This window comes from Lygodium microphyllum, chromosome 24, assembly GCF_053477565.2.
Source record: "Lygodium microphyllum isolate KBCC chromosome 24, Lygodium_microphyllum_v1.1.10, whole genome shotgun sequence".
Taxonomy (NCBI): Eukaryota; Viridiplantae; Streptophyta; class Polypodiopsida; order Schizaeales; family Lygodiaceae; genus Lygodium; species Lygodium microphyllum.
The window spans coordinates 118,272,655-118,299,836 of NC_141158.1; the positions used below are offsets into that span (position 1 = coordinate 118,272,655).

At 37.8% G+C, this 27,182-nt stretch overlaps 1 pseudogene; it reads left to right on the forward strand.

Moving 5' to 3' along the window:
- Window positions 1-26,360, forward strand: part of LOC148015564 (uncharacterized) — a 48,271-nt pseudogene extending 21,911 nt beyond the window's left edge.
- Window positions 26,361-27,182: the final 822 nt, after the last annotated feature.

Consider the following 27,182-nt stretch of genomic DNA (forward strand, 5'->3'; position numbering starts at 1 on the left):
CTTCGGCCTTTGCTCCCCACCCCTCCGGAGTACATGCGTCTTCCACCAAGCACTCCTTTTTGGGCCACAGAGATCGTTCTTCATCGGCTATCAGAGTACTATGCTCAAGGCAATAAGACGCATCCGATGTGCACTAAGTCCTTTCGAGCACATGGAGGATTGATTGGTGCTACGACCTCCTGGAGATCATCGCAATGCCAGTGACAGTCTTCTCCCACTTATTTTTAGGTATAATGGCTTCCACGACCTACGAATTTGCAATCCGCTCTATCGAGAGACAGTGATTGTTTGATACTATCTCCTCGTCAGTCTGCTCCTTCGAGAGACAATGGCTGCTCGACTCCTTTCTCTTCTTTGGCTACCCAGTCCGCTCCACTGAGAGACAACGACTGTTGCCCACCTCTTGCTCATTCTGAGCCTCACCCTTCCCCACCCTTGACTACTCAACTTTGAGAGGCTACCTCAGGGAGCTCTTCAACACCCCAGATACCTTCTTCGGCACGACCGGTAGCACTTCCTTCGTCATTAGACATTTTGGAGTCCGTGATCCATGAGTTTTTGGATTCCCTATCTACTTCAGAGGGAGATGTTATTTCTTTGCCCTCAAAGGGGGCATCTACTTCTTCTTCGACTTCAGCGGGGGCCCCTCCACCTCCTACCTCAGAGGGGGAACCTACTCCACATGAAGTTCTTCACCCATCCTCTACTTTCTTGGGTTGGCTCTCTTCGACTAGTCATCTCTTCTACTAATACCCAGGATCTTCAGGTACCACCTAGATCGGGACCTCGGAGGTTCAACTGCGACTTAGTGACAAGGCTTTCATATTCCTTCCAACATGGATGCACGGAGCTAGTGGCTTCTTTCCCGAGGTTGAGTTTCGGGTTCTCTAGTTCACTCTGTCTACTGTTCTTTCCTGTAGGTTCCCTTTTCGGTGGAAATCTTGGATCTTCAGGATCCTCTACATCTTCTTCCTCCTCTTCTTCTTGCCTTGGTCACTTGGTTAGCATGGAGCCACCTCTCGAGATCGAGTACGGGTATATTCTTATTGTTCTCAGCACCCCACAAAGTCCTACATTCCTCCTATGCATTGCATGATTTCATTATCTATGTACTAGGGCACTTGGGCAAGTGAACAATTTCCCCATGGGACACTGTCCAAGTGGCACCTGCTGCATGAGCATTCTTCAACATGTAGCATTGCATCTCCATCTCACTCTTCTCTTGTTCCCCTTTTTAGGCATGAGAGGGGATGTTAAGAAACCCTTCACCTGCAGTTTACGTTTTTGCGTTTTTGCGTTTTGCGTTTAGGGTTTGCAGCTCCAAAAAGGGGTGCCATCATAGATTGACTATGCCTATTTTTTAGGCCACTCTCTCATTCATTCCTCACGGCTGATTCTTTTAGTCCGTCACCTCTTCTCTCTAGCCTCTCCACTACCCTCATACCCCTTCAAGAGGACATTGCGGTTCGTGGTTCGTGGCTGTCTTCATCATCTTCCTTGTGCTATGGCACCCTTGTTCCCTTGTATCACATTCACTCCATGATTCACATCTTCATCATTCCATTCATCAGAGTTTCTTCTCTCTTCTCTTCTCTTCTCCATGTTTGTTGAGTTCACTCCATGTTCCTCCCCGCAAACCCTACTGTCTCGCTGGTATGTCATCTTTTGACAAGGGAGTGTTAGAATTTGGTAATTTTGGGCAGTGCCCAATGTATTTCATGTGGTGTGGACACTTATTCAAGTGTCAATTGTCAATGTAGTGTGTGTACCTAGTGCCTTTAGGCATTTAGTGACACTAGGACCTAGAGTAAGTTAGCCTAACTCTAGCTAGTGGGTGGAAGGCTAGCTACTAGCTAGGTCAACTCATGACCTAAACTAGGTTGTACTTTCACTGTCTTGTTTCTCTCTCCTCCATTGCTGGTCTTGTTTCCTAACAAAATGCTGGTGCCATAAATTGGGCGGCCAGCCTACACGTGTGGAAATAATTCAAAATTGCCTGCTGTGATGTCTAATTTGCTAACATGCATCACCTCTTTAGACTTTTGCTAGTTTCACAATGGTGCTTGATGCCGCTAGTCACAATCCATGTATTAACAAGTCCTTAGTTTAACTACAATTAGACGAGCAAAGTTGATGATCATATGCAATTCATTTTCTCCAGATTAGTCATGATGGATGGATTTGCCAATATTTTGTCTCTGACATAAGCATTTTAAGGGGTTGCTCTTAATTTTTTCTGTTCCAAACTAAGAAAAAACTAGTAATATTTTGGGCGTTCTATGGATTGAAGGTCTCTGAAACTCTTCTACATTGGCATGGTTGTTCCCAATAAGATTGTGTTTGATTTCTTTTCTTTGGAATACAATGTGTTTATGAATGGACAATTGAAATCACAGTATGTGCACAGTTGTGCCTTGATCTTCACTACAATGGCTGTTATGTGCTTTCTTTGAAGTCTTAGAACTGTAAGTAGACCTCATAAGAAGCTTAAATGCAGGTACTACACAAGGGAAGACACTGAAGATGCTGTAAATATATTAGTGGAACAATGCTTGATGAAAGGCCCATCCATGTGGACTTCGATTGGGGTTTCCAAGTGGTGGGATTGTGCACGGTATGGTAGGTTTCTAATTGCATATGTTGGTTGAGGGTGGGAGTTTATTGGTTTCTGTCCATACAGGTCCGTGATGAATATAGAACCGACTATGATCCAGATATCCTTTTATTCATACTTTCTGTATGGTTGAGAATTATGCATATATTTGGCTTCGACTCATATTTCCTTGACCGGTGGCCCACGAAGAGGTGGCTATGGCAAGCTTGTACAACGTGAATTGGAATCTCACTGGCAGTTAGTTGATTATACAGGCAACTTGGGATCCTACTACATCACAAGTTGCTTTTTTCTCATCCTCAATTGCTGGCTTCCTCTCTCTTTGATCTTTACAAGCAAACCTTTTGAGTATTCTTGATTGAATTGTCCTGATTGCAAATTCAACTCAAAGAAGACTTCCCATGATTTTCTTACATTGTTCTTAATTATCTCATTTTTCAAATCCTTATTTACATATTTTCCTTGAAACATGTGAAGGAAAACACAATTTGTTCTTTGGAAATCAATTTTGAATAGACTTCCATTATTGTTTTTATTCTACTGCTTCCTGACAGTTCACAAATCTAATCATATTCCAGTTCGGTAAGCTGTTTCTTGTAACAAGTTGGGTACATGATTCAGTACATGAATTTTGAAAAGCAAATAGATAATTCGGGTGCAGGGCTTAGTAGTCATCTAGAAAAGCATTGTGTGAAATGTGCAAGTTCACCCACATTAGACTAAGCTAAAAGTGCGCAAAAGGCTTGATGGTGTTAGTTTAGTACGTGCCATCGGCTTTAGGCACTGTGTTTAGCAATCAGTTGGGCACTAGATTCTAGTGTACAGTTTGATAAGCAGTTTGTTCTGCAAATTTTGATGCGTGACTTAGTAGGTACTTAGAAAAGCAACGTGTGAAAGGTAGAAGTCCTGCACATTAATCTTGAAAGTCAATAGATAATGTGGGTTCATGACTTAGTTGCAGTCACCTAGAGAAGCATTGTTTGAAATGTGGAAGTTCATCCACATGAGGCTAAGCTGAAAGTGCACAAAAGGCTTGTTGGTGTTAGTTTTGTATTTATCATGGGCTTTGGACATTGTGTTTAGCCTTTAGTTAGGTTTTAGATACGAGACAACTGAAGAATGTGTAAATTCTTTGTCTTTCATGCTTCTGATCATTTATGCATTCTCACATGGTATTAGATGATCAGTGTTGCTGGTGTGCTGGTTTATTGTGCTGATACTGACAGTTCAGGTCTGAAACCTCTATGTTTCCTGCTGTTGGAGCTTTCTAAACTTGTGTTTCAGCTTTGTCCCCCTTCCTACCTGGCTGCTGACCTGTCTTTATTGGTTGGTTGTGTGAGGCTGGAATTGTGTCATTAGGATGTGAATTTGAAACTTAATGCTCTTTGGACACTTAAGTTGTGCACATCTGAATGCTATATCATGGTGGCCAATAATCCTAGCTTAGGTAGTGGGAGCCATTGCTATAAGTTGTGGACAAGTGCAAAAGGGATATCTAGGTTAGGGACATTTTATATCCCCTTAGAAATGACTTTTGGTGTCATGGGGAACTAGAGATTAAATCACAGTTTCAACACTTTCAGGTTTAAAGAGGTTAGGAGTTCAAAATTGTTGTTGGGCGGCATTTAATGCTATCTAAAAATGAGGGTAGGGTCAAAGGGCTTGTAGCTCGAATTTGCATGTGGAGGTTGCTGTGAAAATGGAAATTTGCCAAATGTCAAGTTAGGGTCAGGTTTTGGCCACATACAAATATGTCTTCCATGTTGGGGCCTCTCTCTCCCATTTCGATGTGGTTTTTGGGCCATGCAAGGGTGAGATATGTGGCCAGGCCAAATGTCCAAAGTTGAGAGCATAGTTGTTAACATATCTTTCATATTTCCATATGTGTACGGGTATGAAAATATGACTGAAGTATGATTCAAAACCCCAGGTTGAATTATATGTTACTCTAAATTTTTCCTTTAAAAACTAGAAAAAATATAAGAACGATAAGTGAACCTTAGTAGGAATTGTGAACATTTCAATAAAGCTCTTAGTTTACACTTTGAAAACCAAGCATGAAAGATAGTGAAAATTGAAAAGGGGACTATGAATTTTGAGAGAGCTCGTTTAGGCTGTAGAGCACTCAGCTCAACAAAGGGAGAGGATGAGGCTGATCACTCAGTAGTGAGCACACTGCATAATGCATGGGCTGAGCACACATTGTCCTGTTTTTGCACAGGCTGAGCATGCTGCCCTAAGTCTGAATTTCTACACATGCTGCCCTGGTTCTGCACAGTGCATAGGCTGATGATTGATCTTGCTGGTTGCACATGAACAGGCTGAGGCACGCAGGCTGTGCATGGAGGTAACCTACAGGAGAAAATATTGAGATTGCAGGAAAAAATGTCACCTTGCAAAAAGCGATAGTTTTGACCAGCTAGGAGCCATTTTAAAAAACCCAAAAAATGGGATAGGTACGAAATGGCTTTTCATACATCTGCATACCGAACGTTTGCTGATATTTGGTATGCTGAATCGTATGTGTTTGAATCCAAGTACATTCCAAACTGGTGCACCATACATCATGGCCGATGTGACCAATGTATCAAATAGCCACCTCCATGTGCGAGGCTCCTAGAAGTGTGCCTGGTGATTGTCACCCCAGGATGGCCAATGGAGTGTATCCTCATGTTAGATGATTCCTAGCTACTTGCATGACACTCCCACTCTCTGTGCTTATGTTGCCATCGTCATCAGCCTAATCTAGTGCCCTCACTGATGCTTTGGGCTGTGTGCGGGGAGTGATCAATCCATCATCATTGTATCGGCACTCTTCTTGAGTTCGTACAACATTCTTCCTTCATCTTTTGCTTCCTCTCTCTCTCTCTGTGCTTCTCTATGTTTGTGTTTCTCTTTTGTTGTGCACTCTCACATGGTATCATCGCCTAAGTGAGGACACAGTTGGAGATTTCTTGCAGAAGGGCAAGTTTTCATTGTGGAGGAGCATCCCATATCTTCAAAATGCAGATTTTCAGCATCATGTGTTTGCTGCATTCAACCTGTACAAGTGTCGACTGCCCATTTCATATTCCTAACAGCTAGGTGACAGTCCCCACAACCCATGCGATTGTGAAGAAAACTGCTAGGGTTTGTACTGAGGAAACACAGAGTGTACGACCATGACAGAGACACAAAGATACAGATAATGATATTGAAATAAAAACTCAAAACCTAAATGCAAAACTCAAAACTCAAATACAGAAACTCAAAAACACAAACAAAAGAAGGGAGAGAAGAACACAACTCTAAAGTGAATGAATACTGTAAATGAATGTTAGAGTGTACAGATACTCAAGGGTAGAGCAAATTATCGGAAAGTGATGTCCACTAGAGATGGATCCCAAGTGTGTGACCACTAGGTGGAGTGTGGAGTGAGGAATTTGCAAAACATTGATGCCAAGAGGCTGAGGAGATTGAGGCGACAGCTGTTGCAGAAGAGAGAGATGATGCTAGGTGGCTCCAGAAGGGTACAAACACAAGCTGAAGGATGTCGCTTGATGGAGAAGGAAGCAGCCACACTGTCGCTAGGCAGAGGGAGCCCAAACGCAGGGACCTAGAGGGTGTGGAGATTAATGCCTGACTGATGTGGGTTAAACGTAGACACTGGGAGATGGTGGAGATGTTGGCGATGCTGGCCATGGTAGGTGGATGCCAAATGTAGCCTAGAAGATGGTGCCAGACAATGGGTGACAGCTTGGAGGAAGGTGCCAAGGCACTGCAAGGGTTGGTGGAGAGATGGCAATAGTCGCAAAGGCTGGACAGCCACGTGGAGGTAGACTGATGGCTGAAATCTGCGCACAAGGATGAGAAACCTGCAAAAAGGGATGAGGCTAAATGGGGGTAGCCTGTCTATTTATAGATGTTGAAGGGTGCTCCATAGAATTAGGGTTTTTGGGGAACCATTGAAACTCTCTTGAACCGCTTCCCTTTTTAGGGTTTTTCATTAATTAAGTGTGTTTTTGGGCTGCTTAAGAATGCTAGTCAGCTGAAAAGCGTGTTTTAGCTCAACAGCGACAGCATTTAGGTATGAGGCAGCATCTATTTTTCTGTTTTGTAGAAAACACAAATTTACATTTTGCAGATGACCACATCTTGGTGTAAGTGACATCATCTTGGTTTTGTAGGCGAGAGCTTTTCCCTGACACATCTATAGTCTCTGTATAGCTAACTGCCTTTTGTCTTTCCCGCTATCTCCATCAAAATGCAGATTTCTAGGTGGTTGCAAGATCAAAGATATCTTACCAGTTCACAAGCTTTGATGACTCAAAGGAGGAGCTTCTTTCCAGAAACTCTTCTGAGTGGAAATGCGATTATCGCAATTATAGTTGACGAGAGGAGTCCCCTGTTCACACTTGTCCTCCTTCTATTCATCTATCACAAAAGGCTTCTTGGGAAGTGAAGATGCTGTCCTTGATTCCCTCAGCATGGGTGCTTGTCGTGATTTCATTATCCAAAGAAGACAAATTGGATGGTTCAAACTATTTGTTGTATTCATGTAAGATGGAGTGTATACTTGACACCTTCGATCTTTGGGCTCTTGTTTCAGATTCCATCTCCCATCCTAGGGAGGACCCAACAAATGGGACTTCTATGGACTGAGCATCCTTGTGGGATTGGCTCAACTCTTGAGCCTAATCCTTTCTCTGCAAGTTTGCAGGATTCTATCCTTGTGCTGCATATTTGCAGGTTGAAGACCACAGTGGAAGTATGGAAGAAGTTGTGTCAGAGTGCAATGGAGTGCGAGACAAAAATGAGCAAGAATGGAGCTGAGAGTGAGAGTGAGGGAATTGAAGATGAGTGTACTAGTGTGTTACGATACACAAAGAATAAAAATGTATTTTTATGCTAGGGTACAAATAAGGGTGTTTTCACACCTATAAGTTTATACACACGAAGATTAATGGGATTTTACACCTAAAGGGACTTTATACCCAACAAGGACTTTACACCCAACAACCTCCCACTTAAAGGCCCGAAGTGGTACCTTTAAGCTAGCCAACTCCCACTAATCGAATGCAATGCTCATGCTGAGCCTTTGCAAGACTTTTAGTGAGAAAATTTGCAGGGTTATCTTGGGTTTTGACCTTAGTGTGACAAGATCATCATCCAAGATGTGTCGAATGAAGTGATACCAAACATCTATGTGTTTGGTACGTGCATGGAACATGGCATTCTTAGCTAGACATACTGCACTCTGGCTATCACAACCAAGCATTCGAGTACGTGAAGAAAGACCAAAATCCTTGACTAAACAGCCAAGCCAAATAGCTTTCTTAGAAGCTTTTGTGTCTGAAATATATTCAACTTCTATAGTACTCAGTGCTACAATTTTCTGCAACCTTGAACACCAAGAAGTAGCCCCACCAGCCAAAGTAAAGATATACCCACTTGTAGATTTTTGAGTGTCAAGATCTCCTGCCATGTCTGAATCGTAGAATTCCTACAACCCTAGCGTATCCTTTTCATAGCATATACACTTGACTTGTGTACATTTTAAGTATCTAAAGATACATTTCACTGCTTTCTAATGTAGTTTGCCAGGGTTAGACATGAATCTACTAACAACTCCCACTACATGAGCAATGTCAGGATGACTTGAAACCATGGTGTCCATCAAAGAATCACAAGCTAATGCATAAGGTATGCCCTTCATAGCAATAGAGCAGTTGCATCATCTTTTGCGCAATCAACTTTACTAACCTTTGTATATGGCAGTAAAGGCACACCAAGAGGCTTAGCATTAGCCATATTAAATTTGTCAAGTACTTTGCTAATATACTTTTCTTGTGAGAGAAACAACGAGTGCTACCCTCTATCTCTTTTAATGGGCATGCCCAAAATGTGTTCAGCTGCTCCCAAATCTTTCATTGAGAAGGCTGAACTCAGCTGCTTTTTAAGAGCATGTAGAGTACTCTTATGCTGTCCAACAACAATCAGCATGTCATCCACATATAAGACTAGCATAATAAGGCTTCCATCATCAGCCTTTTTAGTATATAAGCAGTTATCTGCATGACTGTGTTTGAATCCAGGGTTGAGCATAAAAGTATCAAACTTTTTATACCACTGTCTAGGGGCTTGTTTCAATCCATATAAGCTGCATTTTAGCTTACAAACTAAATGCTCTTTCCTTGGAATAGCAAAACCTTTGGGTTGTTTCATGTACAGCTCTTCATCTTGGTCACCATGAAGAAAAGCAGTCTTCATATTCATCTGATCCAACTCTATATCCAAGGATGCGGTGAGAGCAAACAAAACACGGAGCGTAGTCATCTTCACCACCGGTGAAAAAACCTCTTGGAAGTCTATGCCTTCTATGCATAGCCATTAGGAACCAAACATGCCTTGTATTTGGGCTTCCCATCAATACATTTCACCTTATGAACCCATTTATTAGGGATAGCTTTCCTATCCTTGGGCAAAGGTACAAGCTCCCATGTGTTATTCGCATATAGAGACTTCATCTCTTCTTGCATAGCAAGCTTCCGCTTTTTCTTGTTTTCACATGAATGTGCTGCTTAAATGTCAGAGGCTCACCTTCATCAGTCAGTAAAATGCAATACAAAGATGGTTGAAACCTTTGTGGTTGCCTTCTGACATGTGTAGACCTTCTTACCCAATGATCTGTATTGATAGGCAATGAGTTTGAATCCTCAGGTATGTGCACACCATCACCTAGTGGTTGATTTTCAGCATTTTCTTGTTAATGTAATCTATTTTCAGCATGTTCTTCTTGCTATCCCATTCCATCATGTGCATCTATTTGCTGTTATCTTTTGGCTGTAGCACAATAGGTTGCTGCTCATTTTCAACATCAAAAGGGACAGCATCTTCAGCTAATGGTTGTGAATGGCTGGCTGTGCATGCTGAAATTTGACCTTCTTTTTGTCAAGGTCATCATGTGTAGCATTTTTCAGTGACTTTTCCTCATTAAATACTACGTCTCGACTGTGTACTATCTTCCTATCATGAGGAAGCCAAACTTTATATCCCATCTCTCCCTTATCTTCATATCCCATGAAGATTCCCTTGATGGATTTCATGTCTAGTTATGTCCTCTGATTTACAGGAATATGCACAAAGGCACCACAACCAAAGACTCACAAATGGTCATATGAAGTAGATTTGCTAGACCAAACCTCTTCATCACGAGAATGCCATTTTCCAATGCACGATTGGGAGAGCGATCGCACACATGAATTGCAGTTTTAAGAGCCTCTCCCAGAACTGTTGTGGGAGATTAGCTGTGGACAGTATGCATCTGCCTCTCTCATAAAGTGTGTGATTATATCTTTTAGCCACGCCATTTGATGCAGGATTGTGAGGGGAGGCCAACTCCCTCTTAATGCCATGCATCTCACAAAACTTTTTGAATTTATTTGAAACATACTTGCCCCCATTATCCATTCTTATAGCTTTTAACTTAAACCCTTTGTGTGTGGTAACAAAAGCATGAAACCTTTTAAAAGCATCCAACATTTCCTTTTTGCTCTTTAAGGTTTTGCTTTTCATAAATATACAATATTTGAAAGTTAAATTAAGCTAAATAATTGGTCCATCGAATATGCTTTTCAAAATCTTTGGTTGGTTGAGAAAATGTCTCAAATTGTCATGGTCCGTCTCGATGAGAAATTCTCCACCTAAAAGATAGTGTCTCCAATCTTTTAAAGCTTGAATAATGGCCATTCACTCCTTTTTATAGACAGTAGCATTCTTTTTTGCATTATGCAACCTTCTGCTTGCATAAGCAACTTTATACCTTTCTTGGTTTAAGATTGTATCCATGCAGTCTCTTCTTGAAGCATCACATTCCACAATGAAAGGTTTTGATGAATTAGGTATAATCAAAACAGGTCCTTTACTAATATAGAACTTTAGAGCTTCAAAATATTCATTCTTCAGTTTAATCCATCAGAATGCCATTGCTTTCTTAATTAAATCATGCAATGGTCTAGTAACCATTGCAAACCGATCTCGTGTAATAAGAGCATAATCCGAAGAAACTTCAAACTTCATGAATACTAGTGAATTTTGGCCATTCTACAATAGCCTTTTTTTTTGTCTCCATTTGAATTCCATCTTTGGATACAATATGGCCCAAGTAGTGAATCTCTTTTAAGAAAAAATCACTCTTTTAGCCATTTACATAAAGTTTGTGTTTGTGGAGTTCTTGAAAGGCTATGCTCAAGTGTTTCTTAGGCTCTTCATCATCTTTTGAATGAATCAAAATATCATCAAAGAAAGTATATGTAAACTTCTGATGTGCTCTAGAGATTCTTTCCATCATTCTATTAAAGGTTGTAGAAGCATCGGTGAGACCAAATGGTAGCACAAGAAACATATATAAACCAAAAGTTATCCTAAATGTTGTTTTATGAATATCTTAAGGAGCAATCCTTATCTAATGGTAGCCACTCTTCAAGTCAATCCAATTGAATACTTTGAATTCATCCAATCTATCCAAGATATCATGAATTCTTGGAATGAGAATCCTATTGTCAATTGTAATTTTGTGAGGGCTTTGTAGTCCATACACATGTGCCAAGATCCATCTTTCTTCTGCACTAGGAGGACTGGAGAGCAAAAAGGTGAGGAACTGAGTCTTGTTAGACCCTTCTCCAAGAGTTTATTTATTTGCTTCATAATCTCCTCTAGTTGTGTTGGACTCACATGATAGGTTGGTCTATTTGGAGGTAAGCTCTCAGGAATGAGGTCAATGTGATAACCTTCTAGCCTCTTTAGTGGTAACTTGTTACGTAAAGTGTATGCAAAACAATCTTCATACTCCTTTAAGAAACTCATTTGATCTTCGTTTATATCCAAGATAGACTCTTCAATTCTAGACTCTTTGTTGGAATCTTTGACAAAAATCAAGTGTAAGGAAATAGATTTTTTCATTGCTTTACAAATTTGTACATGAGATAAGATAGGAATAGAGTTTGCTTCAACTTCCATATCAAAAGATACATTTTTACATTTGAAAGGGAATCTAAACTTATTTTGATTCCAATAAAAGATTGGATCTATTCTTTTATACCAATATATTTCTAATACATCATAATGACCAAGATATGCCATGGCAAAACTCTCATGATTGGCATAATCTCCTATCTCAATCTGTAGTTTCCCAAGAATGAGAGTAACTTCAATTGAGCTTTTTGGTCAATCAGACATTTCGACTTAAGTTTTAATTCCCCTTGGGCATCTTGTCAATGACGATCCAGTATAATTATAAGATATTCTAGTCATTGATCACCCTTAAATAGAAAGTTGAACATTTAATCATATTTTGAAACCCTTAAATGATACAAATCGCCTTTCAAAGTACATGAGCATCAAATTAACAATATGTCTTTGTAACAATTGATATACATAAGATTTGTTACACAAAATGTGCTTTCCACATTTTTATTTAAATCATCATCAAACCATCATCATACTAGAAACCATCATAGCCAAAATGGACGAAAGTAAAATAGCACCTCAACAGACACAGATCAAATGAACAGTCTCTGCAGCCACAAAGACCTAAGGCTCATTGATCAAGTCAGCATCACCTTTAAATAATGAACCAGGCAAATTATATATAAGAAGTTAAAAGGCACATCCTCAGAGCCATCAATCACACCTCTAAAAGAAGAACTGCATATGAACCCACCAAATGTCCACCGCCGCCATCAAGACGCACATGTGGCATAGGACAGTAGCAAGAACCACTCCACAAGGCCTAGCACCAAGTCTACACCAGCCCTTGGTGCAAAAAACAAAATTTGTAACAAGTTATATCTGACAGTTACTAGGTGGTACTCGGTGTCAGATTTTGATCTAGAGTAATTTATCGACCACTAATGCCTAGTGTCTAATGTCACCACTAATATCAGTGGTAACATTAGATACTAGGCATTAATTAATTAATTAATATTAGTCTAAGGATCAATAACTACTCAGGTATACTTGGAAGACAAATTGGTCTAGCCAATTTAATTATTGGTTGGTGGAATCAAATTTTTGAGTACTAGAATAATTATAAAATTAATTTAATAAGCTAGATAATGTTGAAAAATGAGATTAAAAGACTTTTACTTAGCAAAACTTGCCCATGCAAGTTGAAAAAACATTTTTAGGGATTGTTGGAAGTTTATTCCAACCATTGTGAGAGAGAAGAAGACTGTTAGAGAGTAAACAGAGACTACTAATGTGATTTGCAGGCACTAGGGATTAGTCCTACAGCACGTTACAATAGTTTGGATCCCTCCAAGGGTAGGTGATAGCAGCCCAAGGTACTTTTGGTGCAAGTGACAACATACAAGAGGGGGCAACAGTCTTTCTTATGGGCCTAAGCTATAGATGACAGCTTCCATGGTTGTTGGAGTAGGGCAGTAGTAGCTTTTCAACATTTCTCATAATGAAACTATGAAATTTCTCTCTCTATAGTACTCTCTCTCATTCCCCAACGATCTCTCAAGTTATATCAGTTTGATAGCCACCTTGGAATGCATGCTCAAATTGAGAGCTTATAACTTGAATCCAATAGCTGAAATTGAGGAATGTCAAGGAGATTCAAAAGGCTAGCCAGCTAATATTAGATTTGGAGTTGAATTTGTCTTTCAAGGAGGAGGGTGAAGGCTAATCCTTGAGTAAACCAAGGGGCAAGCTAGTTTGGAAGCTTGTTGATGATTTATGATAGCAAGGGGTATTTGGTGGTGACACTAGTTTCAATGTAATGGTGGGTTAGGGAGGACCGCATATAGGGATGTATGACACAACTCCTTATCATATACAACAACCAATGCATGGTGTGCAAGGCCCAATGTATCTGGGTATGGTTGATAATATGAATAACCCCATCTATAACAATGTTGGCATGATGTTGTGGGACACAAAGTGGCAAGTTTAGCAATGCATATATGCAGCCCATTGTGTTTGGGACTTATGGTATTAATGTTAGTTATGCAAATGCTGCGTATAGTATTAGTCATGAAAAAAAATGCAGCTAGTAATGCATGCAATGTATGGAAAAATGTATCTCGGTATGATTGGTAGTATGCAAATTCCCATGCATAGTTACATTGCAATGGTCCAAAGTATGCAAAAAAGAATGTTTCCTAATGCATCTTGTGCTCCTAGCATGTCATGCACATATGAGGAGCTAGTCAACTGGATGCAATGTTGCATATTAATTAAGTTGGAATTGCAATAATATGAAAGTATAAAGCATCGCAATGCTTAAGGGAAAGAAAGGCCTACAATCTAATGGAGGTTTGAGGCAAGTGATGTAAAGCTTTCATATGCTTCTTTTTTGTGAAGCTTCAGTATTGTTTTACCAATAGATGCAAAGTGGATGGAAGGGGATGACTTGGTAGACCATTCTTAGTTATTGCAACTTTATCGAGATGCCTTTTAGTTAAAGCCAACTTTAGTTTAGCCTTAGTCAGGTTTAGTAGAGTAGGGGTCTAGAGCATTGCATGATGCTCAACGGGAAGGTAACACTTCCACTTTATGATTTTTGGACAGCTCTCGTATGTAGTGGATCTCAAATGCATTCGGTATGTATCCAAGGTAATATGTTGGTAGTATGTCTGCCATGAGGTCACTACTCAGTGTACTAGTCATTGTAAGATATATATAGATGAGTACGAGTTTCAAACATGGATTGAAACCATACTTTTGCCTCAGTTCATGATCTGGGCATGAGCTTTTGCCTCAATTTTGAGATAAAATTATGATAAGTTTCAACTCAGTTTTTGATCAGTTTGAGAACCATTTATGGGCACTTTTTGGATCAGTTTTTGTCAACTTTTGCATTAGTTTTACTGATCAATTTTTGCAATCAGTTTATGATAAGTAGTCTGGGATCACCTTTGCAGCAAAAGGTGATCAATTCTCAGATTAGCAAGTGATCACTTCATGATCAGATTACACTTAGTTTTCAATGGTTTACAGTTGATTCCAATGACAATAACACGTTAGTAAATACTATTGAGAATTTCAGCCATGGTTTATGTTGAGAATATGCTTTATTATGGTTGTGAAGTCAAAAGATTTGAGAAACATGAGTTATGGATGCATCCAATGGGTTTCTTGCAACAGTTCACAACTAATTTTCAGTTTTATGTTATGTATATGCTAGTCGGAAATTTTCAGTTCTGAACTAATTTTGAGTTTTATGTTATGTATATTGTGGCTAGAAATTTTCTACAGATTTGGGGCGTATGGCATGGTTACACAATAGTGGCTAATATTGTGACTATGATGCCTTATGAAAATTCTAGTGCAATATGCTTTTCCTTTGACACAATGTAGTGCAATTAATGACGATTGTAAAGATTTCAAGGGGTGGTCTGTCACAAGGACATCAAATTGTATTTCTTTACTTAGCATTTGATTAAAAGTTAATCAAATGTGTTAATGTGACTTGTACATGTGAGGTGCAAGTCAATTATTTCACAGTGTGAAACCTATGACCACGATATATCGGTTGGTGTCAAATGCAACAATTGTAATAAGTTATGTCTTACATACACTAGGTGATACTCGGTGTCAAATATTGGCCTGGACTAATTTATTGGCCACTAATGTTAGTGGTGACATTAGAGACTACATATTAATTAATTAATTAATGTGTCTTGTAACAAATCTTTTGTATATCAATTATTACTAAGACATATTGGCTCAATGATTCCAAATCAATTTGATGCTTATGTACTTTGAAAGGCGATTTGTATTGGACATAAGCATCAAATTAATTAATGTGTGTCTTGTAACAAATCTTTCTATTTAAGGTGGCCAATGGCCAGAACACCCTATAATTATACTTTGGTTCTCATTCACAAGATGCCCAAGAGAAATTAAAAGTTTTAGTCGAATGGTCAGACTGACCAAAAAGCTCAAATGACCAAGACTTTTACACTCAGAAAATCACACTGATTAGAAACCTATATGATAAGTGGTTCCAGAAAGTGAAACCAAATGCTCATGATGAAAGAAACAAACCATGAACTCGTGAACCTATATAATGAAGCTCCCCAAAAGCTAAATTTGGCAACTCCCAAAATTTAGGAGATTACTATTTTTGGAAGTTGCTCAAATGGAAATTCTGTTCACGTCAAAGGCTTCGGAATTTTGTAGGACAATTTTATCTTTAGCAACTATCTCAAATTCTTAACCATTTGAGAGATTTTTAGGGTAGAAGGCTTGGAAGCTTCTTTCTCTAGAAAAGTGGCATGTGGCATCTAGAAGAGGGCATGTGTTATCTGAAGAGACAATGTCCCTACACTTGTTATTTTCAGCAAACACTTGTCATTTGTAGCCTCTACTTTTCACTTTTAAGCACTTAAGTCCCACACCTATATATTGGAGCTCTCTCTCTTCATTTGAAACAGACTCTCGTGTTGAAATTTCAATTGCATGCTTTATACTCTCCTATCTATGGAGTTTGCAAAAATTAGGGTTTCAAAATCCTAGTTTTCAGAATTGCTATAAGTAAGTCATTTTGTATATGGTTCAAACACTTGGTGTCTGTGGTTTTATTTCAATAAAATCCTGAAAAGAGGGATGGGCCAGTTTTCCTCTCAACGCGGTATCGACTCTTCTCTCTCTCTCTCTCTATATATATATATATATATATGTATATATATGTATATATGTATATATATGTATATGTATATATATATATATATATATATATATATGTATATATAGATATATATATATATATATATTCCAATTTTTTGTGGTGATAATTGATCAAGTTGGTTAAGTTCAAAGCATTGTCATTCTCACATTCTTCCATGCATTTACATTGGTATCAGAGCAAGGACTTCTTCTTTGCAAGAACTTTTCTAGGTGACAAGATCTTGGGACTAAATTTTCTCACCATATCAATAGGTGAAGAGGAGAATTTTGGTGAATAACCAAAAGGCTCTCGACATTGTATCTATACACTTCTCTGATTATGAGAAGAGACAAAGATACAAGGAGCTGGAAACTAATCTAGAAATTCAAGCTTTGATGGAAAGAAGGGCTAAAGCACGGCCTAAAGTGAAGGTCTTTGAAGATTTCCCTTACTGAGAAGGCTCTTGAGACAGATGATATTACGGATGAGAAGGCCTATCTTAGCATGAAAGGTATCAATGTTATTGATGCGTAACATATCACCTATTGTTGGAAGATCCACCCAAGTAGTGACTTCAAAGTCTCATCATACACAAGTTGCCTCCTCTTGTTTCAAGAATCCCTCCATAGAGAAAAGCATGGAGAAAGTCAAAGAGCGGGCTATTTCCATGGTAGCTGAATCTCCAAAGATACTTTTAGCAAAGGAAAATGGTGCTAAAAGAGACTTCAAGGTTGGAGAGAAGAGCGTCAAGTTTGGCATTTTCTATGGTAAGAGAGATTCTCAGAAAGGTGCATCTTTTACTAGATAGTTTGATGTTGCTTTTGGTGGTGAAGATTATACAGAAAAATAAACAATTAGAATGGTTAAAATGCATCTAAAAGATACCACTTTGAATTGGTGGCTTAAAGTTAATCAAGAGGAAAAGGAACCCAAGTCTTGGAAAGAACTTAAGAAGATGTTCAACAAGAAGTTTTAGCATTTATCCTTTGAAGCTGATGTGCAAAAAGAATGGGATGAGCTAAAGCAAAGCCATGGAGACAATATTGAAACATATATCAATAGGTTTACGACCGTTTCTCTTAAGTTTATATCTCTTAATGAAGTTTCTTTCAATATGGAGATGAGAAAGTTGATCCATGGATTTATATTCGACGGTATGATGAGTTGTGAAGATGACAAATCCTGATACTTTGAAAGTAGCCCAAGATGGAGCCTTAGAAGTTGAAGGACTACAAATGCCATCGATGCTTAGCAAAGCCCCAAAGGGAGAACCACAAAGGAAGAGGATTAAGATGCTTGACCAAAAGAAGGTAGATAAACAAGAACCAAAGCATAAGGATGGAGGTAGATCACCTTTGCCATCCAAATAGGAGCTAACATATCAATAGTTAGCAGAATATACTAGAGAATGACGATGTTTCTCTCATAGAGAAAAAGAACACATGATTGGTCAATGCCCTAATAAGGCAAAGAAGGAAAACCAGCCCCAAAAGACACATCAAACAAATGTTGTACCTAAGGAATCCTTGCAATAGGATGGAACTCCGTTAGAGAAAAAAAAAGCTTTTTATGGCTTGGGGTAAGATTGCTGATCAACTTGTTCTCATTCATTTTGATATAAGGGCTACATATCATTATATCCCATGTACAAATTTGTAAAGCAATGAAAAAATGTATTTCCTCGTACTTGATTTTTATTAAAGATTCTAACAAAGAGTCTAGAATTGAAGAATCCATCGCAGATATAAATGAGGACCGAATGAGTTTCTTAAAGGAGTATGAAGATTATTTTGCAGATACTTTGCTTGGCGAGTTATCACCAGAGAGGTCAAAAGATCATGACATTGATCTCATTCTTATGGGCTCACCTCCAAATAGGCCACCCTATCGTGTGAGTCCAACACTACAAGAGGAGATCATAAAGCAAATGAATGAGCTCTTGGAGAAGGGTCTAATAAGACCCAGTTCCTCACCTTTTTGCTCTCTAGTTCTCTTAGTGTAAAAGAAAGATGGATCTTGACGCATATATGTGGACTACAAGGTTCTCAATAAAATTACAATTTAGAATAGATTTCCCATTCCAAAAATTGATGATATCTTGGATAGATTGGATGGATCCAAAGTATTGAGCTGGATTGACTTGAAGAGCGGCTAACATTAGATAAAGATTGCTTCTCAAGATATTCATAAAACAGCATTTAAGACATTTTTTGGTTTGTACGAGTTTCTTGTGCTACCATTTGGTCTCACCAATGCTCTTGCAACCTTTGATAGAAATTAGAATGATGAAAATAATCTTTAGTGCATATCGAGAGTTTATAGGTATTTTCTTTGATGATGTATTGGTTCATTTAAAAGATGAAGAAGAGCATAAGTAACACTTGAAAATAGTGTTTCAAGAACTCCGCAAACACAAACTTTATATCAATGGCAGTTTTTCTTGGAAGACATTCACTACTTGGGCTATATTGTATCCAAATATGAAATTTGGATGGATCTAGAAAAAGTCAAGGCTATTGTAGAATGACTTGAATTGACTAGTGTTCTTGAAATTCAAAGTTTCTTGGGATTATACTCTTACCAAAGGAGATTCATTAAATGGTTTGCACTGATTACTAGACCATTGCATGATTTAACCAAAAAAAGAGTGGCAATCTAATGGACCAAACTAGAGAAGGAAGCTTTTGAAGCTATAAAGTTCTATATTAACAAAGGGCCTATTTTGATTATACCTAATTTGTCGAGACATTTATTTGTGAAATGTGATGCTTCAAGAGATTGCATTGGTGCAGTCTTAAACTAGGAAGAACATGCAGTTGCTTATGTAAGCAGAACATTACAAAATGTAGAAAGAAATGCTACTATATATGAAAGGGAGTTAATGGCTATCATTCAAGCTTTAAAATATTGGAGATACTATCTTTTAGGTGGAGAATTTCTCATCAAGATAGATCATGACAGTTTGAGACATTTTCTCAACCAAATAAAGACTTTTGAAAAAGCATATTCAATGGGCTAATTATTTAGCTCAATTTAACTTTTAAATAATGCATATTCCTGGAAAGCAAAACAAGGTAGCTAATGCCTTATCAAGAAGATCTCAGATTCATGCAATATCTATGATTCATTATACAGATTTCACTAGTATGAGGGACATGCATGCTTCTAATGAAGATTTTAAAATCATATGGAAGAATTTACAACTTGGTAAAATGGTAGACTCTTATGTTATTAAAGATGGGTTTTTAATGATGAAGAACAAGTTATGTGTTACTAAAGATTTTAGGCCTAAAGTAATGGAAGAATGTCATGCAGCACCTTACATGGCTCATCATGGTATTCTGGCCACAACCAAGGTACTTGAAATATATTTCTTTTGGCCAAGTCTTCGATGAGACATTAAGCAATTTATCAAAGAGTGTCTTGTGTGCCAAAAGATTTAAGTTTGATCGCTAAAAGCCTACATGGCTTTTGCAACCATGACCAATTCCAAGGCAACCTTGGGAAAGCATTGCTATAGATTTTATTTTTAGCTTGTCAAAATCAGCAAACAACAATGATGACATATGGACTATTATTGACAGGTTTAGCAAATATGCTCATTTTATTCTAGTCAAGAAGACTGTCAAGTATGAATATATAGCTAGAATATTTATTCAACAAATCTTTAAGTATCATGGGTTGCCACAATCCATTGTGGGTCATAGAGATCCACAAACCACTAGTTTCTTTTGGTGGCAAGTTCTTTTTAAAAGTTTGGATACAAAGCTTACAAACAGATGGTCAAAGTGAGATAGCAAATCTCACAATATTTGATATATTAAAGTGTTATTACCATAAAGCCAACCAACAATGAAAAAAGTATTTACCTTTGGTAGAATATGCCTATAACAACACAGTTCATACTTCTATAGGTAAAGTATCATTTGAGATTATATATGAAAAATGACTATTTTTATCTATTCTCAAAAAAGTCAAAGAGGAGATATTTCATGCCGATGAGTTTATGTGTGATATGGATACAACATTATCCCAAGTTAGAGAAGCTTTTCAAATATCTCAAGAAAAATAAAAGAAAATATTACATAAGTATATAAGGCAATTGATTTTACAAAAAGAAGATTGGGTGTGGCTGAAATTTGACAAAGCTCATCTAAAAACTCTAATAAGCCTTTATTCCAAGTCACTAAGCTTGCAACAAGAGATTCTGGGCCATTTTAAGTCACTAAAAAGATTAATGATGTTTGTTATATGTTACAACTTCTAGAGTATTGGAGAATTCACAATGCTTTTCATATCCATATTTTCTGAAGGCTTATGAAGAGCCTCGACTATTGCAACATGTAGTAGATGATCCATCTAAAGTAGATGAACAATATGAGATACTTCAATCAGAGCAAATAATCTTTCATATGATCAAAAAATAAAAAAGAAATGTTTGTAGAAATTTTCTTTTAAAATTTAAGAATTACTCTCATTTAGATGCTAGAAGTGTATTTTAAAGACTATCCAAAAATACTTACATCTTATTAAGAAGTTATAAGATCAGAAATACTTCAACCAATCTCTTGAGGATAAGACAGATTTCGAGAGCGAGGGATATAACTAACATTTTGTATATAAGTTATTACTAAGATACATTGGCTCAATAATTCCAAATCAATTTGATGCTCATGTATTTTAAAAGGCGATTTGTATTATTTAAGTATTTTAAGATATGATTAAATATTCATCTTTCTATTTAAGGGTGGCCAATGGCTAGAATGCCCTATAATTATACTTCAGTTCTCATTGACGAGATGCCTGAGAGAAACTAAAAGTTTTAGTTGGGTGCTTAGATTGACCAGAAAGCTCAGATGACTAAGACTTTTACACTCAGATAGTCATATTGACTAGAAGCCTATATAATGAGTGGTTTTGGAAAGTGAAACCAAATGCTCATGATCAAAGAAACAAACCATGAACTGGTGAATCTCTTCTAAAGCTAAATTTGACAACTCTCAAAATTTAGGATGTTACTATTTTTAAAAGTTGCTAAAATGGGACTCCAAAATTTCGCAAGAAACAATTTTGTTTTTAGCAGCTATCTCAAATTTTTGACCATTTGAGAGATTTTTAGAGTAGAAGGTTTGAAAACTTTTTTCTCTTGAAAAGTGACATGTGACATCTAGAAGAGGACATTTGTCATTTTGAAGAGATAAGTGTTCCTACACTTGTCATTTTCAACAAACACTTGTCATTTGTAACCTCTACTTTTCACTTTTAAGCAAGTAAGTCTCACAGCTATATATTGGAGCTCTCTCTCTTCATTTGAAATACACTCTTGTGCTGAAATTTCAGCCGCATGCTTTGTACTCTCCTATTTATCTCTCATCTAAGAAACAATTTTTACTTAGCTTGATCTAATTCAAGTACTAAAGAAGAGAATCAACTATTTGTACGGAGTTTGCAGAAATTAGGGTTTCAAAACCCTAGTTTTCAGAATTGTTATATAAATTATCATTTTGTATATAGTTCAGACATTTGGTATTCGTGGTTTTGTTTCAATAAAATCTGGAAAAGGGAAAGGGGTCGGTTTCCCTCTCAACATGGTGTCGACTCTCTCTCTTTCTATCTTCTAATTTTTCATGGTGATAATTGATCAAGTTGGTTAAGTTCAAAGCGTTGTCATTCTCATGTTCTTCCCCGCTTACAGTTTAATGGTGAGTACATAACTGCTCAGGTATACTTAAAAGATAAATTGGCCTAGCCAATTTAATTATTGGAGAGCGGAATTAAAATTTTAAGTACTAGAAAAATACTAAATTAAATTTTAAAATTAATATAATGAAAATTAATTTAATAAGCTGCATAGTATTGAAAAATGGGATTAGAAGGTTGCCACTTGGCCAAACTTACCCATGCAAGTGAAAACAACAATTTTAGGACTGGTGGAAGTCTATTCCATCCATTGTAATAGAAAAAAAGATATTAGAGAGCAAGAAAAGGTTGCCAATGTGATTTACAACCACTAGGGATCAGTCTTATAACATGTAACAACAGTTTGGAGGGCTCCAAAAACATGTGACAAGATTCCAAGGTCCTTTTGGTGCAATTGACAACATAGAGGAAGGGGCAACAGTCTTTTTGGTGGCCCTAACCCCTAAGTGACAGCTTCCATGGTGGCTGTTTGAGCAAGACAACGTTAACGTTCTCACAATGAAACTCTGCAATTTCTCTCTCTATAGCATTCTCTCTCATCCCCATCCATATCTCAAGTTATCTTAGCATTTTTCAGCAATTTAAGCCATCGAAGGAAGAGATTTTTGTCAATCTCTACTATAAATCCTAATTTACATTAGAAATTAGGGTTTGATAGCCATCTCGGGAGGCATACTTAGAATTGAGAGCCTAGGACTTGAATTTCAGCAACTGAAATTGAGGAATCATAATAAGGAGATTTAAGAGGCTAGTCATCAACCAATATTAGATTTGGGGTTGAATTAATCTTTCAAGGATTAGGTGAAGGTCAATCCTTGAGCAAACCAAGGGGCAAGTTGGTTTGGAGAATTGCTGGTCATTTATAACAACAAGTGGCATTTGGATTAGTGGAGAAGGTCAGAGGATCTACATTGTAGTCGATGGGTTGTCCGTTGTGTAAGGGTGGGAGAAAATGTGAGAATGACAATACTTTGAACTTAACCAACTCGATCAATTATCACTATGAGAGAGAGAGAGAGAGAGAGAGAGAGAGAGAGAGAGAGAGAGAGAGAGAGAGAGAGAGAGAGAGAGAGAGAGAGAGAGAGAGAGAGAGAGGAGTCGAGACCATGTTGAGAGGGGAACTGGCCCCTCCCCCTTTACAGGCATTTATTGAAACAAACCATGAGCACTGTGTGCCTAAATTATATACAAAATAGCTGATTTTCTACAATTCTAAAAATTGGGATTTTGAAACCGTAATTTTTGCAAACTCCAAGAAACAATATGATTTTCTTCTTTAATACTTGGATTTAGATCAAACTAAGTAGAACTTGCTTCTTTGAGTAATGAGTGAGAGATAAGAAAGTACAAAGCATATTGCTGAAATTTCAGCATGAGAGTTTATTCCAAATGAAGAGAGAGATCCCTAACATATAGGTGTGGGGCTTGGATGCTCAAAAGTGAAAAGTAGAGACTACAAATGATAAGTATTTACTGAAAATAATAAGTGTATGGACACTTATCTCTTCAAAATGACACATGTCCTCTTCTAGATGCCACATGTCACTTTTCTAGAGAAAAAAATATTCCAAAGCTTATACTCTGTAAAATCTTTCAAATGCTATTTGAGATAGTTGCTAAAGACAAAATTCTTACTTGTGAAATTCTGAAGCCTTTAATACAAGCAAAATTTTCATTTTAGCAACTTTCAAAAATATTGACTTCCTAAATTTTAGGATTCGCTAAATTTAGCTTCTAGAGAGCTTCATTATATAGGTTCACTGGTTCATGGTTTGTTTCTTTGATCATGAGCATTTGGTTTCTCTTTCTGAAGCCACTCATTATATGGGCTTCTAGTCAATGTAACTATATGAGTGTAAAAATCTTAATCATTTGAGCTTTTTGGTCAATCTGACTGCTCGACTAAACTTTTAATTTCTCTTGGATATATATCTCTTCAATGAAGACCCAAGTATAAATATAGGGTGTTTTGATAATTGGTTGTCCTTAAATAGAAAGATGAACATTTAGTCATATTTTGAAACACTTCAATAATATAAACCGCCTTCCAAAGTATGAGTATCAAATTAATTTGGAATCATTGAGCCAATATGTCTTGTTAACAATTGATATACAAAAGGTTTGTTACACATTGTCTACGATTATAGTGGTAATATTTGTATTTTCAGTAGATATGAATTTTATGTGTAAGGTTGAGAGGGGGTTCTATCCTTTCTTAGTATTCTACAGGACTCGGTACTTGTCCTTGATATCAACATCCCTTCATTGTTGTATCTTCCCTTTGCATTGCATGATCCTCATCATCTTCGAACTTATGGACTTGGGCAAGTGAACAATTTGTTCAAAGAGGAACTCTCTCCAAGTAGCACGTATTGTATGTGCATTCTCATAATGTAGCATACTCTTTGTATCTCATTGTGCAAGTACCATTGAGCAGATCCTGAGCTATCTTCATCAATGGTTCTCCCACCACCACACCACCCCTCTTCACCACATTACTACTTTCCCTTTCCCTTATCATTGGCACCCTCGAGTGGTTTGAATAACTTCTTTATTTTGTGATGTGTTGGATCTAACCATTCCTCTCATTCTCCCCTTATGGGATAATTACTTGATAAGTTGCAAACTATATCTTTTCCACACAAAAAAAAGGTTTGATCAATGTCTTGGCCTCTAGGGTGACCACTTGGACTCCCTTGGTAAGATAACCATCGCCTTTGTAGTCTTGGCAGGCCATTGGGAAACGAACATGCACCCTTTGTTTAATGTCTTGATTGCTTAAGGGTCAATGCCTTGGGGTACAAAAATGGACTCGAGTTTTTCTTGTATCTCCTTCTTGATACCAATTCTGGGCCTGAGAGGAGGTGTTGAGCTAAAAATCCATTACAAACTTATTAGCTCTTTAAAACAACCCCAAAATATGTAAATTACCAAAAGTTTCATTAAATGGTGCACAACCCTAGATAGTTTCTATGGCCCATAAGAAAAACCCTTACTTGGGAGGGTCCATTTGTATCTATAAATAGATAGGCTACCCACCATTTGGCCCATCCTTGTGTGCAGGTTTCTCACTCTACAGCCACCATCGATAAGCTACTCAGCCTTTGGCAACTACAACCCTTCGCCTTGTAGTACCTAGCGACTTTTCTACAGACGCTACCTTGCTGCCTAGAGCCATCAGCTTGCTATATTTACAGTTTTTGAGTTGTCTTCAGCTGCTTCCTCATTGATTGCACCTCTTCAGCCTGCATTCATAGCCCCTGGAGCCAGGCGATAGGTTGTTGTCTCTTTTGATGTTTACTGCAGCCGGTATTTTGCTATCCACCAGGCTGCTTTACATCAATACACTCCATTTCAATTGTTGCCTATTTGTCCTTAGCTGTGATTAACAGTTCTTAGCTTGTTTGGGTGGTACACTATTGTGTTTACCAAATTTCAACCTCTTAACTGCGACGACATTTTGGTGAGTAGCCTACTGCCCTTCCACATTCAGCACTCTTTCAGCTCCAACTGGCGGTTACAGCACTCGGAATCCGTCCTCGGCGAACGTCACTCTGATATCATTCACTGCTCTGCCTTTGAGCATTTTGTACACCATTCATTTGCCACATTGCTTTATTCACTCAGAGTTATCTTCTTTCTCTATTTGTGTTTGTGTTTTTGCATTTTGTGTTTAGGGTTTTTATTTATTCCATTACTATTTGAGTTATTGTGTTTCAGTTGTGTTCATACATTCTGTGTTCTCTCTGTGCAAACCCTAGCATATCTTCACATTAGGGAGGTGTCTCCTCCAAATAGCAAGGGGTATCTAGGTGGAACTGTGCTATAGGCTCTACAAAGAGAGAGAGAGAGAGAGAGAGAGAGAGAGAGAGAGAGAGAGAGAGAGAGAGAGAGAGAGAGAGAGAGAGAGAGAGAGAGAGAGAGAGAGAGAGAGAGAGAGAGAGAGAGAGAGAGAGAGAGAGAGAGAGAGAGAGAGAGAGAGAGAGAGAGAGAGAGAGAGAGAGAGATTATTTTCTTAGCGGTAATTATTCCTCTAGGTGGATTTCATGGACATGGAAGCTCCCACAGAAGTGGTATAAATTTTCCCATTTTGATTAATGGGAACTAGATGAGTTTAGTGTTATTTTGCACCTTATGTTGTTTCATTATTGTATGGAACAGACTGATTTTTTGGTTCATTGATTCACAAAATCAAGATATAAGCGGCACTGCGGAGATGATGACTATAGATCTTCTGAGCGATATTGCAGAGATAGGGAATCAAGATATGTATGTCATGTTTTGGAATGCCATGCTTTATTTCTTATCTTTATTTTTATCTTTTAGGAAAAGAATCCTCGATTTAGGGAGAGACATGATTCAGATGATGAAGACTCTTCGAGAAATTGAAGGCATTCCATTAAAAGTATGTGCAAGCATCTTTACACTGGATGGCTGAGCTTGATATGATTCTCCATAAAGTATCTATACAAGTACATAGGCACGAGTTTTGCAAATGGAATTGGAGATTAAAGTAGTTGTTTTGAAACAATGTGTCCCTGCTTTTGTTGTTATGTCATTTTTTTGTTCTCGCAAAATGTCAAGCTACTAAGTTACAATTTGGTGAGAGTCTAAACAATTGTGAGGCAGTGAAGCTTAATCGCACCCTTTTTTGAATACCTCTCTCTACCCTGTTAATGTGCAAGGTTTTGAATCTTCTGAGCTGAATCACATTCTCAATTTCTGATTCCAAATCCATGGGGATGTTGAATGATTTTAAATGCTTTGGGCTATCAATAGGGAGTGTCCACCTACATGGCATGTTATATGGATACTTTCCACACATACATGCTTCTTGGTCCAAAGAAAAATACTTGCAAAATCAGTGCGGGCCTTGTGTAATAGAATTACTACTTAGGCAAGTTTGTAGACTTTGACCGATCAACTTGGATTCTCAATCATGATCTAGCCATGGCTTCTTCATATGCTTAATGATTACCTTGTCACCATCACTTCTTGACTTGAGAATTAGAAACGAACTAAATGTCTAATTTATTGCAAAATTTTGTGTTAGCAATGAATTTAGAATTTTCACATGTTTTTCAAACCCATAAAATCTTGCAAATCCTTTCTGAATCTAAACAAAAGATAAACATGATACCTCATATCCTTGGGAATAAAACCTTGCTGTGCCTTTTGATTTTCACTAACCAATTGGCGAGCAAATGACAA